Source organism: Dermochelys coriacea, chromosome 2 (assembly GCF_009764565.3).
Source record: "Dermochelys coriacea isolate rDerCor1 chromosome 2, rDerCor1.pri.v4, whole genome shotgun sequence".
NCBI classification, from domain to species: domain Eukaryota; kingdom Metazoa; phylum Chordata; order Testudines; family Dermochelyidae; genus Dermochelys; species Dermochelys coriacea.
Genome location: NC_050069.1, coordinates 115,384,658 through 115,403,257, shown reverse-complemented (window position 1 = coordinate 115,403,257; position 18,600 = coordinate 115,384,658). Strand labels below are relative to the sequence as shown.

The following is an 18,600-nucleotide window of genomic DNA, read 5'->3' as shown; positions in this document are numbered from 1 at the left end:
TTATTACATCACATCCAATTTATATCACCAAGGATTAACAGTATAATATTAACTGACTGTTAGAGAATGTGAAGATTCTTATCAGTCTGTACAGAATATTCCCAATATGCATTCAACAGTGAGATTTACTGTAGCTTTGTCTCTTTTCTGCCACATGAATTTTAGAATCCTTGAGTTCAAGGTCAGAAGGGACCCCCAGATCATTTAATCTGACCTCCTGTATATCAGAGCCACCAACCAGCACACTACACCCAACAACCAAGCTTTACTGTGGTATCACCAATGATTTTGCAAGATCCTCTTTTAAACTGTATTTTTAAAATAAATAAAACACTGACATATTATTAAAGCAAAATCCTGTAAATGTTGTATTGTAGCCAGACTTGACTTGACGAAACAAAATCAGAAATCTGCAAAGCAAGCCCAAATGTTGTTTATAATAATATACTGTGTCAGTCAATTGTTTGATATGGCAATATTACTTCTGATATTCTGCATACAGCAGCATTCTGACAGTTACTTGGTATACTACTGTTTATTCTCTCTTCTACTTACCTTGTTCATGTTCACAAGTTGCTTAACAGAGGCTTAGAATGTTTTTTAAAATATATTTTTGGTTACACAGATTGAACAATAGAAATGTAATGGAAATTGGACTTGCAAAGCATGACAACTCCAAGTTTGTTCCAATTTACATTAAAATTCATTTTATTTTTTCCCTTATGGGGTTTAGCATTATTTTTTCTCTTAAGTAGTAACGAAGAAAGTTGACTCAAGTCAACATCTGTTGTTAAGTTGAAACTTTCATTGCCTCTTCTATGTTACATAGATTTGAAAGAGCTGATGTCATGTTGTGCATCCGATGCACAAACCATATATTGGAATGTGGGTGCCTATTTCCATACTGTGATGAGTATGGGTCCACAGACCCATAATTGATAAAATGTTACACTCGGTCCCAGGTAGGGAGGTAGTTTGAAGGCTTTCCTCAACTATCTGTGGCATATTCTATTTTTTGAAAACTCTGTTTTTACTAGGATTTTCCCTTTTTAAAAATAAATAATCTTGGAGTTTGGGTGTGGGAGGGAGTGAGGAGTACAGGCTCTGGGAGGGAGCTTGGGTGCAGGCTCTGGGCTGAGGCAGGGCGTTGGGGGATGGGTGAGGGGGGCGGCGCTTACCTTGAGTGACTCCCGAAAGCAATCCTTCTGCCAGTGGCTCCTAGGCGGGGGGGGCAGGGGGGTCTCCATGTGCTGTCCCTGCCTGCAGGTGCTGTCCCCGCAGCTCCCATTGGCTGCAGTTCCCGGCCAATGGGAGCTGCAGAGTCGGCATTCGGGCCGGGGGCAGCGCACGGAGGCCCCCTTTTCCCCTCCCCCGGTCCGCATGGGTGTGCTGGCCGCTTCCAGGAGCGGTGCGTGGGAGGGCTCCCTGCTCCTTCCCCTCCCTTCCAGCTTCCCCAGCATGAAGGAGGTGCTGGGAGCGAGGGAGGGAGAGGGGAGGAGTTGATCAATGGGGTTCGCGGACCCCCTGGAGTACCCTTGGGGATCCTGAGGGTCCGCAGACCCTAGTTTGAGGAACGCTGTGCTACACAGTTGTTTCATGTGTGCTTACTGCACTGTGATTTTGAAAATGAGGTTCAGTGTACCATATTGTTTCAACTACTGTTGCTTTTACACCTCTACACTTTTCCTCCCTTTTCCTGAGACTGCATTTTGAGAGAAGCTACCAAAGTGACAGCCAGTACTTTAATGTCTAGCTCTATCCAGCTTTGAGATGGAGCTTCCCTAGCCTCTTTTCTTTCCTCCAGCAAAGCAGCCATTTGAAAAGTATGGGAAATAAAGAACAGGGACTATCCTGGCCAGCTTACCTCTCTCTTCTTCAGCAACATGGAAAAGAAACCCTGAACTCCAAGGCTATGAAAGGAGAGAGAGGTTTCACACGGTAAAAATTAAGGAGTTCCAATGCACAGGATTTGCTAGGACAGAGCCTCTCTCTCCTTTTGAATATGAGGGAGTACAAAAAATATAATATGACACCACTTAGGCGTGGTGTCATTATCTTACTGGCATTCTTTTCGAGGATGCAGTGAATTTTCTGTACTGTCTCCTCCTGATATTGCTGAACTCAACAGCATTCCTGAAGTGGCAAGCTGTGACTAGGAGAAATTTCTCCGTTTTTGTAACTTCACTGTCTAATGCAGAGTACCCAGATGCCCAAGATAATCAGGGCCATTCACAGATTTCAAGGCCAGGAGGGGGGTGGCGGAAGCCTCTCTTGCAGGAAGGCTTTTGCTGGAGAGGAGGAAGAATGCTTTCAGTCTGATATAGTGGGAACCCATTAAAAATGTAAGTTGGCTTCCTGGCCAGTGAATTTCCCTTTCTCTATATATACATCGGGAAGATTGTTCACTTTCAGATCTGTAGGCTGAACTAAGGGTGACCTTGGCCTTCATGAGAACCTCCTCTGTTTCCATCCTTGCCTCCAAAGAGAATCTCTCCATCCTATGGCAGGTCCTCAAGCTTCCGATGAAAAATGCAGCTATATATGCTAGCAAGCTTCAGTGCCAGAGACAACTGCCCTTTTTGCCATATCACTGATAAAAGATGTCAGCGCCTCTGAGACATGGTTGAGTCTACTCTCTCACAAGTCAACTTCTTGGACTGTTTATATCTCCATTTGGAAAGAGAGAGTGTGAGTCAGTGAAGAAAAAAGCCTTTTTCTACAGCTCAAAATGGAATTTGGCCATGAAGAACAGATACGAATGTTATAATAAAGTCTGCATCCAAGGGCAATCCAGCATACTAAATCAGTCTTTGAATTTTAGATCAGAGATTAAATTGAACTCTGTATTTAGAGCACCAGGGTGATATGTTCACCATAGTAGTGCTACTAAGTAAATGGAATGCTGTATTTTGTACTAGTTAGTTTTTTTTAAGATGTGTGGATTCATTCTTAGACATAGGGCATGATGCAAAGTCCATTTGAAAACACTGGGAATCTCTCTACTTACTTCAGTGGGCTTTGGATATAGATCGATCATGAGTTACTGTATAGGCATCCGTGGAGGTCACAAGTATATGGGATTACCATAGACATATCTATGTCTGATAGAATGGAGCACAGTCTTCTGCCCAGCTCTAAGTGAGCCTTTTTCAGTGTATATTTGAGTATCCAAAAGCACTGGGGAGTCCAAAAGGAACTAGAGGCTTCAAACTGATGTTACAATCAGCAGGTCCAGTAGCTACATAAAAAGATTATTATTGTTTGTATTACAGTAACATCTAGAAGCCACTAACCAAGGATGACAGCCCTCTTATGATAGGTACCGCACATAACAAAAAGATGGTCCTTGACCCAACAAGATTACAAGTTAAGAATGCCAATAGAACTTCCCGTCCATCAGATGCCATTAACAGATTCTCACTTAGTGACTTGCACTAGAGGAAAGTTCACAGGAACTGTCTAAGCTCACAAGGGTCTGGGAGTTGCAACCAAAATGCACTACTAGCATTTACTACTTCTTCTTTCATAAGTTGATCGGCGCCAAATGGCTACATCAGGAATAGCAGAATTTATTGCAGTAATGCCTCCTTCATATTTATAAATTGGGCAGTAGGTAGTGATATGTTCGATGGGAACTACACTTGCACACCGGGGAGTCCTTGATTTTTCATTTGTGCATTAGATATCTGCATCTACCATGGTTTGTTCAAATTTGGTTAAGATGATGCAGAAGATGACTGCGGAAGGTCAAACCCAGGAACCTTCTGCATGGGATCCGCCAAAAGGTGCTTATTTTTTAAGTCTTGTTTAGCCCAATCTGCTTTCCAAGCCTCCTTCTGATCATAGCCTGGTTGTATGAGGCTAAACTAATGTTCCCAGAAAGGCTTGCAGGACTTTAAGACGTTGCAGGGGGGCATTGTCAAAGTCTTGGTGAATAGAAAAACATCTGTTTTCCTGGATTCACTGAGCTTTGCGGACTGTCACAGCAGTTTGGTGTATCAGCGGGGGAGCGATTCTTAGACAGAACAGGTAGCCAGGATGTTGGAGATGACTTAAGAGTTCCCATAATGCACCGCATCACTGTATTCAGCTGGGTATCCACAAGTCGCATGCAGCTGCATCTGCTCCAGACCTGTGTGGAAGATGGCATGGGGCCCACTCTGTTAAGTGAGAGTTCATGCCATCAACTCAGTGACCAAACATTGCTGAGCAATCTCCTGGTCATCAGAGCAACAACTCAACAAATCCTAGCACTTATTGAAAATGGAGGAGTACTGACTAGGAAGTTGCAAGACAGTGTAACTTGTTCAGTAATAAATTAATTTATACCAGTTCCTGCACTCCAACCCCTTGGGGCCCCAGCCTATTGAAAGTGAGTGAGGGTGGAGGCGAGCGAGTGGGGGGGTGGAGTGGGCAGGGGTGGGGGCAGTGGTGTGGCCTTGGGGAAGGGGGTGGGGCAAGGGCTGAGCGGTGGGGCTTGGAGGTCCCCAAAAATTTTTAAGTCAAAATGGGGGTTGTTGGGTTGCTAAAGTTTGAGAACTGCTGGTGTAATACTTAGACATTAGAAATGATGGTCAGGTTTAACTTGCGCCTTCTCTGTATACATCCATAGGGCATTTAAAAATCGGTATCTCATAAATGCAAATGTCTATTGGCTCCATTTCATACAGTGTCCTTGGTTATGGAATTTATAGAAAAGATGAAGACTAAGTCAGTTGTAACATTTTCAAATAATGTATTTTATGGTTCAGTGTACACAACTAACAAATAGATGTCACTGTTTGCATATACTATAGTTGTATATGTGAAGAATACCAATCACTTTTAGCTTTAATATAACTAAAGGAAACTTCGGTGAAATTTTATTTTAAGCATCACGCCCAATATAATTATATTTAAAAGTAAAATTTAATATTGTTCAGTATATCAAATTCGGAAGGTTTTGCAGAACAACAAAGAAGGTTAATACATTGTTTAATTTAGCAAAATGGCCTCACAGAGAAAAATACTCAGCTTGTCAAAAGCAGATGACTAAATTGAGTTATGATTGCACTGTTTTGCTGAATTTCATATCTGCAGTTTTAGTTTTACATATTGTTTATCTCAAATGTTGTGCTTCTCTCTCTGACCAACGGATAGGGTGACCAAGTATCCGGTTTTTGAGCGGAACACCCAGTCGAAAAGGGATCCTGGCAGCTCTGGTGCTGACCGGACCGTTGAGTGTCTGGTTGGCGATGCCGCGCAGCAGAGCTGGCAGGCTCCCTTCTAGGCTCTGCGCAGCTCATGGGAAGCAGTTGGCATGTCCCTTCTCCGGCCCCTACGCGTAGGGGCAGCTAGGGGGCTCCTCACGCTGTCCCCATCCTAAGCACTGCCCCCACCATGGTTCCTGGCCAATGGGAGCTGCGGGGTCAGTGCTTGCAGATGGGGCAGCATGCAGAGCCGCCTGGCCGCGCCTCCACATAGGAGCCAGAAGGGGACATGCCGTTGCTTCCGGGAGCTGCTTGAGGGAAGTGCTGCCCGGAGCCTGCACCCCACCCCGATCCTCCTCCTGCCCTTCAAACCCCTCTGTTGCAGCCCGGAGCACCCTCCTACACCCCAAACCCCTCATCCCTGGCCTCACTCCAGAGCCTGCACCCCCAGCCAGAGCCCTCATCCCCTCTTGCATCCCCACCCACTGCCTCATCCTGGAGCCCCCTCCCGCACTCTAAACTCCTAATTTCCGGCCCCACCCTGGAGCCCACATCCCCAGCCGGAGCCCTTACCCCCTCCTGCATGCCAACCCTCTGAGCCAGTCTAGTGAAAATGAGCGAGTGAATGAGGGTGGTGAGAGTGGGCGGGGCGGGGGGGGGGTGAAGTGAGTGGGGACGGTGCCTCACAGAAAGGGTGGGGCCTGGGCAGGGTCTCAGGAGGGGTGGAGTGCGGGACAGGGCAAGGGTGTTTGGTTTTGTGTGAGAAGAAAGTTGGCAACCCTACCAATGGAAGTAGTTCCAACAAAAGATATTGCGTCATCCACTTTGTGTCTCTAACAATAGGAATTAATTTTACATATTTTTATATAACTGGTTTGAAAACGTATGTAATTAAAGGAAAACTATATTTAAAAATTAAGCCAAAAATACATCCAGTATACTGACATGTACAGCAAAATCTTCCTCTAAAATGACACACATTTTAAATTTTAATGTGGTTGTAAGGTCAAAACAATCTTTTGATTAGTACCAATTTGAGAAGTCTTAAAATCTCAGTTAATTGTATTTTTATTCTCATTTTAAACAATAGTAATAGAAACTAAGTATGTATTTAATTATAAGTAATAAAAATGCAAAACTTGTTCCAAAATCACTACAGTCAAAAACCTACAAGCAGATTGTAAAAGGTGATAAACTGCACTTGGGTTTAGCCTTACGCAGTAAGCATCATGAACTGCTGTAGTCATATTATTATAGTGAGAGAGACAACCGCCCCCTCATCCCCCCACACGTATATAGACAGAGTGATATGGAGCTAAGTAATGGTTTAGTGCCGGATCAGAATAAGACAAAACAGTAAAATCAAGAGCATTTGGAGTTAAGTCACAGCGTTCTTGTTGTAGTACTCTTTTGCCTAGGCATTTTAGTATATTGCTTTTTTATTTAATTGTAAAGATTGCTTGATGGTTAACCAGCCATTCCTGGATTTTGCTTATTTGCCCATGTCCTGTGAGCAGGCCATGTATTGAAATAGGTGACTTGTGCTCTCCTAAGCACTCGGATCACCCTTTTTTTTTTTTTTCTATATTTCAATGATCTGCTACTCAGAACCAAGGAAACAATGGGTACAGTGCAAGGGATGGCACAGCATTAATTGGCTGTCATCACATGAGCATGTGTAACCCAAAATAAATATTGTAAATCCCCTTTAGGTCTACCAGTCTGGACAGCAGTCCTTTCATTGTTTGCACTCATATGATTAAGATATATTTTGGATGGAACATAATAGCGGTCCATGTTTTACATATAACAAAATTCAGACAAATAGGCTAGCAGTTTTGAAATCTTTTTTTTTTTTTTTTTTTTTTTTAAATGAAAACCTGGTTCATCATTGGTAGGATAAGTGTCCTCAATAATATAGATGGGAAACAAAGTAAGAAAGCCATAAGGCAGAATTTCTGAGTGAAGTGTAAGCTAAACATTTTGGTATAACGAAAGGGAGCCCTTCCCCCATATTGTTTAATACTCTTGTATTTGGAAACGTACTTTAAAAATGAATCCTTTGATTTGAAAATATAATAGGTGGCTTCTACATTGCTTTTGATGATACAGAAAACATTTTTTTAATGTTGAATAAGTTTTTTTGTGTTTTGTTTTGTTTGTTAGGGGTTTTTTTTGAATGAAGCACTACTAGACAGTGGGTTATTGTAATATCTTTGTGGTCCCAATCACACTTGCCCCCAGACTAGACATAATTAAACAATTTCACTTGTTATCTGTGGTGGCAATATTGTGAATTACTGCAGGTTCTGTGAAGAAAAAATTTATAGTGAAAGTAAAATTTCTGTACCTTCTCATAACCTTTTTGGTTATGCTTTCTCTCAAAAGGGTTAAAGTTGTTCCTGAATCTGTGGTACACGTGCACTGTAGTAGTGTGTATATATATAATCTTTTTTTCATGTGCTTCACAAGTTGATATCTAGATTGTTCAGCCATCTAACTGCTGCATCATCAAGGATAGCGAGGAGTTGCAGTTTTCTGACTGTGCACTTCTAATTGTTTGACGGTCTGCAGCGCTGCTGCATAGTCATGCTGTGAAAACTGGGCCAATCATATCTGCATTGTGGCTGCCATTCTTGCTATTCCCATCAGCAGCCTGTTAAGTCTGGTCTAGGATATGCGTTCCAGATTGCAAAAGGCGATGTGAGTTGGGGATTCTGAAATTCATCCGCATACCTGTCTCTCTCTCTGAGTTTCTGCCACTCTGCGAGGACATAGCTGTTGGCCCTGATGTTCTGTTGTTCATCCAAGATTGGCACTAGGCCATTAGCACTGGACATGAATGTTTGTTACAAAAGGATGTTTAGAATTCAGTCATGGCAAGTCAGCAGGAACTGCAAATGTAGGTGTTTTCTTCTGGAGGTGGGCAGATCTTATAGGAAGCGTGTATTGCTTATTTGCCCTTATTGGAACCATTGTTAGCCTTGCATGCAGCAGGCTGTTTTCATCTGTCATAGCCCTCTTGCAGTTTTAAGGGAAACAGCATCTCATCAAAGTTCTGCGGAAGATGAATCAACATGTATACATTTTATGTTAATGTGTGGCTAAGACAACCACTAATGGCATGGGTGGCTGTATTCAGTTCCAGATCGAGACACTTATGCCAACTTCTGTCCCAAACTGCTCTACAATATTCCATTGGAGCAAATACCAGTACTAGGACTGAGGTTTGTAAAACACTTGCCTGTGCTCCCCAGGATGTCCTGGCTAGCTTCTGGATCAAGGAAATGTGGGAGGTGATCTTTTTCTTCACTTATTCTAGATAGGACCAATATGTTAGAGTGCAGTCCAGTTTCACTCCTAAGTAAGTGTCAGCTGGCTGGAAAGGGAGTGAAATCTTTAACACAGCCTGTATGGGTTGGATATCTGCGCAGTTCTTCAGATAGAAGGTTGTGGCCACCGTTTTAGACTCACATAATGTAAGTCTCTGCTGACAAAGGCAAGTGGCCAGAGCATTCATGTTCTGGATGAGTGGCTCTTCAGTGTTTGTATATTTGTTTACCACATCAGCAAGTTGTATGTTATCTACATATATGTACTTATCAGCCTTAGTTGTTGTTAGGTCATAAATGCCTATGTCTAAAAGGAGAAGAGGGGGAACAGATCCTTGCGTTATGGAGATGCCTATGTTTGCTGACTGTCTCCAGTTTTCAAAATGAAGTTTTGATTCGTTATCGTTTCCATAATGAACCACACCAAGAAATAATCTGCAACAATTTGCTGGTCAACAGTATCATATGGAGGTGACAGATCAACCAGAACAGCGCCAACCTTCTTGCCCTTCTCGAAGGCATCTTCAATGTCTTGTGTTAGGCAAATTACTTGATCTTGGTTATGCAGTCCTTGTCGGAAGCTAGACTGAATGAAGGGCAGTTGTGGTTCAATAGTCTTATTGATATGCCTCAGAGTCAGTCTTGTTCGTGACACAAAGGAGATAGGTGGTTCCATAGAGTGGTTTTCCTGGTTTCAGAATGTCTACGAACTTTGCCTTGCACCAGATTTATGGGATGCAATTATCCTGGAGACACTGGTTGAGGAACCAAAGCAGCCAGCTTTTGGTCCTAGGTGAAGTAGGAACTCCATATTTATATAATCTACACAGCTGAAAGACTTACCCAAGTTCTGTATATGACCATTAGCCACTAGCTGGGTGTGATGATGATTGTGGTGACTGGAAACTCTCTTTTTGCTGAGGCTGGAATCTCCAGGAAGTCTTTTGATGATCTACTATGTTTTTTGGCTAGAACGAGTAAAGTCTGTCTTTGTGATTTTCTCTCTCCATGAATCATGCCAGGTTTGAGTGAGTAATGGATTGAGTTCCTTGCTCTTAGTAACAGCAGATTTTAATTCCTGGTAGAGATTAATTGCCTCTGGCCACATAAGAACGTACTGTTAGCGATAGCTTCTAGGGCAGAGGTCCCCAAAGTTTTTTTTGTTTTTTCTTTGTTTGTTTTTCTGCGCCCCTTTGGGAGATTTGTTTCTCATGTGCACCCCCCTCTTTCTCAGAGACAGTATGTCCATGGATGTGCGGGGTCCAGGACCCCATCCTGGCCAGGATGTCCTAATGCTCCCTGCCCTGCAAGGATCCCTTGTCTAGGACATTCTTCAGGTGTGTGGCCCAATCAGAATGCAGTCTGGTTGCGTCTCCCCTTCTCATGCCCTGGGCCCTGGTGCGATCCCTGGCATGCACGCACAAGAGCCTGTGCAAGTAGGGAGGAACTAGCTCCCAAGGGAGAGCATGCCTCGAAGAGGCCAGTAAGCTGGAAAGCCCTCCTCCACACATACACGTCCTACGTAGGGAGAGGCCATGCCCCTCACTCCTCGTCTCTCTTTCCTTCTTGTTCTTCTGGCTTCACAGCAGGAGCTGAAGCTGGAGACTCAACTAGTGAGAGGAATTCTTATTTTATCAACAATATTTTGAAGAAACAAGAAAAAAATTCTTAACCGGTCAGGTCTTTGCACCCCCCTCCGCCCCCAATAACCTCTTAGTTCCCCTTGCCCCACAGCTTGAAAACCAGTGCTCTAGGGATCAGGTTTTTAAGCAGCTGCCTGAACTAATTTGCAGAAGTTTGGTAGGAGTTGTTTAATATTGTGTGGACATGTGAAGTTCACGGCCAGTTCACTGACTGACATCTCTAGTTCTGCTTGAAAGACCTCCCACTGAGCTTTCCGATAATTCCACTGGGCCTTCTGTAAGCTGTTTTGTTGTTGATATCCACAGGCCCGTGTTGATCAAAGAGAGCCCATGCTGAGACTTTGGGAAAGCTTCAAGCACCTTCCACATTTGACCACTGGAACCAGTTGCCTGGAAGATGAAAAGACAATGTTGGATGAAGAGCCTGTTACCCATCTGCTACTGTGAAAGCTTGGCATTTGCTTTGGATCATAGAAGAGTTGTAGGTTAGCGGCTGAAGTCCACTCCATTAATCACTCTCCATCTGCGCTGTTTTCAGGATATCGCAGATTGACATCGTGGGAATTGACGTCACCACAGTAGATGGAAGATCCTAGAAGGGTGGGCAGAGCAGGGTTTGGCCAGTTAACTGATGGAGGGTTGTAGACATTAATCAGCATAGGTTTGTTTACCTTTATTGCCTTCCATTCTATGAAGTCATTTGGACCACATGTCTAGAACTCTTCAGGAGATGCAAACCACTGTATGGAAGGGACTCCTGTTCAGGAGCGTGCAAGCCGCTTGTGAATACTAGCACGACCAGCGACAGCTGCTGGTGAGCCTAGTGCTGGCCCCAGTGGGCAGGGCTGGGGGGTGGTACAGCCACCCTGGAGGAGCTGCCTGGGCTGGGCGCTGGCTCCTGTGAGCAGCGGCCTGACATTCTGCTGCTTTAGCTGCTGCGATTCCTGGTAGAGCCCTGCAGCTCCACAGATATCCACTTTATATCCATGGATATCCGCATCTGCGAATGTAAATTTGTATCCACGGAGGGCTCTACAGATGTTGACATAGTGACAGCCCTTCTCTAAGATGGCGTCCCAAGCTGCTTGTGATGGTGATGACCCATGACGGTGTAGACTGCAACTAGAAGCTGCACATCTCCTGAAGCAAGATAATGTGTGTTTCAGTGTTTGTAACTAAGTGGAGAAAGAGAGCTCTTTTCACTGCCGATATTTCCTTGGTATTAAAATGCAACATCTTGAGGAAACAGTCCCATGTCTAGGGTTTCTGGTGCTGGCCCTAAAAGGGGCCCCATTAGAGAACAGCTCTTTCAGTCAGATTGCATTTAAAACAAGAGCCTGTTCCACGTGTGTGTTTTTTGTTTTTTTGTTTTTTGTTTTGTCTGCTTTCATTTTGGTTGATGCTACTCATGGAGGGATGCCATGAGATGGTAATAGACATTTGTCCACTATGCATCTAATGATACCTCATATAAAGCAAAACCAAGGATGTCAGTTTCTGAAGCAACCAAAATTATTTTAAACTTTATTCTTTTTTTTAAAACAAAAATCTAGTGGTCCATCTAATGTGAAATCCTTTCTCCAACTTTAGCTAGTACCAAGTTCCAGAGGGATGCTGTAAGACATCCATAATGGACAATTATTTAATAACAGCCTATAGGCCAGAATATTTCTTCTTAACCCCAGGCATTCAGTAGTCTATCCCTGGAACGTTTTTAATCTAGCTAGGGTAACTGGATATGCCGAGTTCCTTATTGTATCCTGCTAAGTTCTCAGCCTCAATAATGTCAGGTGATAGTGAATTCCACAAGCTGATTGATTACGTATTGTAAAAAAGAATTTATCTTTATTCCATTCTAAAGAAAACTGATAACTCTGTGTAAAAGCTAGGTCTAACAATTATATATTTTTAAAACAAGTTGGAAGAGAATTAAGATATACTTTTAAAATAAATAAAGCTTGAAAGATGCTCAACTACCAAGATGAACTTATGATATTAAACATTTAGAGATCATATTTATTGGTCTTCAAATTTGTCTTTTTTTCCCCAATGGGTTGTCCTTGCTCTTATAATATAAGAGAGGGTAAACAGGAGTGCTCCTGTTGACTGTGTATATGTCTTTTATTATTTTGTATACCTATATTATATCAACTCTTTTACATCTCTGTAAATTAAGATTAGAGAAACGTTTAGTCTCCCCTCATATTGAAGCCTTTCCGTACTCTTGACAATTTTTATTGCCCTTCTTTGGACCTTGTGTACTTTTGCTGTATCTTGTTGGCTGTATCCTACGCTGATCGTAGTACTAATGGCACTATAACATTTGTCGTAGTATTGTCTGTCTTTTTCTTAATACTGCCTGACATCTTGTTTACATTTTTGACTGCTGTTGTGCATTATATAGTTATTGAGTGTGAGCTGGCAGAAATGACATCTAGGTTTGTTCCTGAGTGGTTACAGTTAATCTGCAATCCATCAACGTGTTTGAGTAGTTCAAATAAGCATTGTGATTTGCTTTCTGTTTACCTCTGTCTCAGTTTCATAATATTTTGATAAAGACTGTTCCCTTAGCAGATTAGGCAGTAACTTAACTATCTGAGAAGAAGCATTTTTCATGCAAACAATTTAGATTCATAATGTACTAGGAAGATTGCATTACTCTGTCCTGCGCGCATGGAAAATAAGTGATTGTTAAAACTTCCTATAACTTTAGGTTTTTTATACAGGTTTCAGAGTAGCAGCCGTGTTAGTCTGTATCCGCAAAAAGAAAAGGAGTACTTGTGGCACCTTAGAGACTAACAAATTTATTTGGGCATAAGCTTTCGTGAGCTACAGCTGAATGCATCCGATGAATTCATCTGATGAAGTGAGCAGTAGCTCAAGAAAGCTTATGCTCAAATAAATTTGTTAGTCTCTAAGGTGCCACAAGTATTCATTTTTTTTATACAGTATTCTATAAATATTGAATAAACTCAAGTACTTAGTCCTGACCTGTACAGAGCTGACTCCTAGTGGTAACTCAGAGTGGTGTCTTTGTCTCTTTTTTCCGTTTTTGTCCAGGTTTGTTTTTGACAACTGTCACCAAATCTGTCTTTGTGCTTATGCTAATTTTTTTATGGAACAATAGTAATTTCTGAATCCTTTGTTTGCCATAACATATAAAGCAATTAAATTACAACTATCAAACCTTTTAAAATGACCTACTAGAAGTGGGAGATTTCAATTTTTAATGACTGACGTTTATGTAGTTTGTTGTTAGTAGAGCCAAATTAGGCTATCATTACTCATGCTGAGTAATATGTAACTCTGGGTTTAATGGGATTACTCATGGAGTATTAATTGTGAATAAATATGGCAGTTACTCTTCAGAAGTTATTTAAAAATTGATATTTTAATTGACCTAGAAAAAGTGATCACTAAACAGGATAAAATAAATGGGAAATTTAATGTTTAAACAGGCACACAAACTACACATTTGATATTATGTCTAGTTGAATAGATACTAAATCTATTAACGAGTGAAATACAGTAACTCCTTGCTTAACGTTGTAGTTATGTTCCTGAAAAATGCGACTTTAAATGAAACGATGTTAAGCAAATCCAATTTCCCCATAAGAATTTATGTAAATGGGAGGGTTAGGTTCCAGGGAAATTTTTTGCACCAGACAACAGACTATATTATTTATTTATATGTATACACAGTATGAGTTTTAAACAAACAATTTAATACTGTAACACAGCAATGATGATAGTGAAGCTTCGTTGAGGTGGTGGAGTCAGAGGGTGGGATATTTCCCAGGGAATGCCTTACTGCTAAATGATGAACTAGCACTTGGCTGAGCCCTCAAGGGTTGACACGTTTTGTTAATGTAGCCTCACATTCTACAAGGCAGCACGAATGGAGGGAGAGGAGACAGCATGGCAGACAGAGACAGAGAGACACACCCTATGTGTGTATGTGTGAGAGAGAGAGATGCACACTGCCCCTTTAAGTATGCTGACCTTTTTAGATCAGGAAGTTTAGACAGCAGCTGCTGCCTGCAAGCTCCCTCTATCCTGAACCCTGTCATGTCCACCTCCCAGCTCTATGGAGATAGGGTAAGCGGGTGGCAGGAGCAGGGGTGAGGGGGCACACCCTGATATCAGCCCCCCCCCCCCAGCAAGCAGGAGGCTCCAGGACTGGCTCCAAGGCAGAGGGCAGGAGCAGCACATGGCAGTGGGGGAAGGGACAACTGAAGTGCCAGCAATTGGTAGCCTGCTGGGCAGCTGCTGCACAGGGAACTTAGGGGAGCGGGGAAGTGCCGGTCCACCCTGGTTCCAAGCCCCCACCAGCTAGCTCCAGCGGGCTGCTCTTTCTGCAAGCAGTGGACAAAGCAGGCGGCTGCCAAACAACGTTATAAGGGAGCATTGCGCAACTTTAAACGAACATGTTCCCTAATTGATCAGCAACATAACAACGAAACAATGTTAACCGGGACGACTTTAAGTGAGGAGTTACTGTCATCTTAACATAGGTGTCTTTGATTAATTGATGAAGCAAAATGCCAAATACTTCTGACCACCCAAGGAATGTGATAATCCTTTAAAACCATAATATTGTATTTGAAATTTGGTTTGCAATTATGAAATACAAATACAGAAAAAGGAAAAATAGACAAAAAGATTGTCAGCAATGTGAACCCCCGGCTTGTTTACCAGGGCACTTGTATTTCTTGACATGGGTATATTGATGGCTACAACCATCGATAAAGTTTTGTCTGACATTCTAAAGCCACTTTATTTGCATCTAGAAATACACAGGAAATTTGAATTTAGTATTTTTTTTACTTCCTATAGATTTTCTGAACGGTAATATTCTCAAACTATAACTGATCTGTTTGTATGTGTATTTTTTTTAAGTGAAGGTGAATTTCAGCCCATCATTGGTTGTTGCACAGCGAGGTCCTACTCTGTGAACACCTGTTTTCATGACTTTCTCTCCTCTTTCTCTAGTTCTGTGACACTTTTTTTGGTTGCTTTTGCTCCTCTTTCCATATTTCAACACTGAGGAGAAAGTCCCTGTTTCTATCTGAGGAGCACGCAGAAAACAAATTCAAGATGGAAGCTTCTTACCCATCTGACCAGTCTAGGTCCCCCCGCCCCCCCCCCCCCCCGGCACAAATTGAGGTTTCTGAGAGAGTACTTTTTGAGTTGTAGGACACAAGATTTAAGAAAGAGCAGGTACCTCCCTCCCCCACTACAATACACAGCCTAGCAAAAGCAGCGTCTACAGGGATGATCAAAATACTTCCCCCTCTGTAGAGATTTTGTGCTCAGTTTTCTTTTTTGTTTTGAAGAAGTTAGGATGAATCAGAGTTGTCCTTGGATCTCGGAGCTCTCAACTAGATACAGAAGGATCAGGATGAAAACTATTTTCCATGCTAGTGAGTGTCCAACCAAAGGTTTTGGCTAAAGTCAATGGACCTCCATGAAGCATACCTACATATTCCAATTGCATGCAAATGTCCTGGAAGTTACTTCGACTTGGTATACATTTTATATTATATTAAAGAAGAAAAAACCATGGGAAGTAGACTCCACAGGGAAGTGACAGTGTTTTTCATTACCTATGATTAGTCTAATGAGTTCAATTAAGGGCACCCTAAAAGTAAGAGCAAAGTGTCCAAACAGAGAAAAACTGCTGTACACTCTCTTCCCCCACCTAGCCATTGTAATGAATCACCACAGAGCTGGGCCAGCCAGCGAATCACAATAAAATGATACCTTGCTCTTACTCACGGGATGAGAATATATTTTGTAAAGAAAATGGACCACTGGCTGATATCAATGGGCAATCTCTTCCAAGACTGGATGAGACACCTGCTATGTGACTTACCTTCATTCCATTGTTGGCTAAGGTGATACAGAAAATCAAGAGGGGCTCGGGCAAGAGTCATGCTGATAGGGCTTCCTGTTTAAGGATGGCTCCGATTTTTTTGAGATCTCTTGCCTCGTCATATGTGAACTCCTTTGTGTTCCACTTGAAGAAGATCAATTTTTACCTTTTGCCCAGTGACACACGGATCTTGAAAAGCCTGAGTCTATTAAGGTGGCTGCTGAACAAAACCAAATGAAGAAAAGCCTGTTAGGTCAGTGATGTCATTAAGACCCTTCTGAACTCTCAGAAATTACCTTTCTTCCAATCAGCCAACTATGTTGTGAATAAATTTGGGAAATGGTGCACAAAAAGACCTAATCCTCTAGGTCATCTTCCTGGAAGCTATCACAACAGCTTCATTCTTTTTTCATACAATAACATATTTTTTAGGATATTCAAAACTTCATACCCAAGAGAATATCAATTTAATTAGGTCCCAAAACATAGTTATGCTGCCTTTCTGCCCAAATCCCAAGACAAACTGGCACATGTTCAGTGTAAGAACGCTGAAGATTTACCTCAGCAAAACTGAGCAATGTAGAAAAAATCCACGGCTTTGCTTGTTCGCTGGCCTGTGAAGTGCAGGGTCCAAAAGGATACAGTCTGTGAATGCAGCTGCTATTGTATCAGGGAGGTGTGCAACGTGAAAGACTTGTTCTGTCTGAAAGAACTTGAGATTTGTCCTCATGGCTGGCATGAAAAGCTAATAGGAAGGGGCCTGGTTTGCTATTTGCCCCCTCTACCTCACCCCCCCCCCTTTTTTTGTAAACAAATGCTATAAGACCAACCATCAGGTGTTTGCAGATGCACATGTTGGCAGAAGAGTCTTCATTGAGTTAGAATATTTTTTAGATAGATACCATGTAATTTGTATATGTATCTCCTGTCTTCCTTCCCTTCATTGCTCTTCACTTCTGGTTATTTACAAAATCAGAGGATCAGCAGACTTGACCACTGAAAGGAAAATGTTGCTCTAGTCAAATTTATCTTCTCCTCTTCCATAACAGTTTTTGGGGATGGGGACATGTAGTAATATTGCTGGGTATTTGCCTAAGAAACACAGATGCAGTAACACAATTTTTATTCAGTTTCCATCCGTTGTAGCTCAGTTACATATGAGGCTTAGTTGAGATATTCTTGAAGTTTACTAATGCTGTCATAAGCTTCTGGAGGGAAGTAGGTGGATCGGTCATCTACTGGCTAGGTTCACTCCTATGCAAAGCTTTAGCTGCCTCAGTCAAGAAGACTCAACCCACAGGTAAATGGTTGGCAGATGTGCCCCTTCTGATAGAAGAGAAATTGACTAGTAAGAGGTTGTTTATTGTTTTTCCCCTCTTCCATTGTTTGTATTTTTGTAATCAACCATACAATTTCAGGTCCCATTTTTAACCTGGAAACTTTAAGCAAAACTATATATTTTAATAGACCCATTCTTTTATGATGAATAGAAAATGTTTCTGTTGGTGGTCAGGGAAACCAAACTTATACAAGCTAGTAAGCAGTAAGGTACAGTATCTTAAGAGAGACAATTTTAAATCTAAATATTTGTAGAGGTTCTAGGGGAATGTTTATTAAAACATGAAGCTTAGTGGTACCCTAGTAAAAACCAAACAAGTATATTTTAAAATGCTAGCCCCAGGACACTACACAATCTCTGTATTTTCAGTTGTTTTAGTATAGTAGCTTATTATGATTTCCTCTCCCACTCACCATATTTTCTAGAAGTCTCAGTTCCAAAAATTAAGTATCTTACTGCAAATGAGTTTAATAAGTTGGATGCAAGTCTTTCTGCTGTTCTGACCAAGAGTTGATTTGATCTCTTTAAAGGACAGAAACCCTTTTGAAGACTTGGGCGTCCCTTGATACACTCTTTGGCACATAACTGTTCAAGTGAACTCCCTCCAGAGTTAATTGTTCATTTCCAAACGCAATATGGAATAGGGTGCTTGTTTTTGTGGCAGCTTACTGTGGTTTTCGCCCATGCAGTCCTCACCAACCCCTCATCTTGAATCGGAATGTATGAAATTGAGCATGAATTTAAAAATAAAGAAAAAACAGGGTCTTGATGTGCAGGTTGCATAGCACCAGTATTCTATAGGTGTATAAGATGATAGTTAATTCTCCTCCTAACTTGTAAGCTAATAAAGTAACTTTGTAATGAATGTTTTTCAGAAAGGAGGTGTTGGGGTTTTTTTTTGTTTTTTTTAAAGAAACAAAATGATACATGGTTCTCCCAAGAGTGGGTACTGTATGTTTTACAAGGTTATATATAACATGAAGTTAAAATTGGTAAAACGTTTGTGCATATATCTTTTCATGTGTCATGATGCCATGTTTGATTAGATTAGGAGTCTACTAAATATTTGTTAGATTGTTTTCAAATAATCATTTCATATTTGCTTTTTGACTTGGGTCCAGATTCTTAAATGTATATAGGCATTGCAACACCTAACTGACTTAGGAGCCTAAGGGTATGTCTACAATTAAAAAGCTATAGCTGGCCTGTGTCAGCTGACTTG

The 18,600-nt window shown here is 41.7% G+C and overlaps 1 protein-coding gene across 13 annotated transcripts in view; it reads left to right on the top strand.

Annotated features, from left to right (window-relative positions):
- Positions 1 to 18,600, top strand: part of HIVEP1 (HIVEP zinc finger 1) — a 201,857-nt gene that overhangs the window by 90,475 nt on the left and 92,782 nt on the right. Inside the window, exon 1 of one of the 13 annotated variants that reach the window (XM_043507038.1) lies at positions 11,027 to 11,319. The exons of the other annotated variants lie outside the window; for them this stretch is intronic. The gene's annotated coding sequence lies outside the window, so the exon portion shown is untranslated. Of the gene's footprint in view, positions 1 to 11,026; positions 11,320 to 18,600 lie in introns of those variants that run through there. 13 annotated transcript variants of the gene reach the window in all.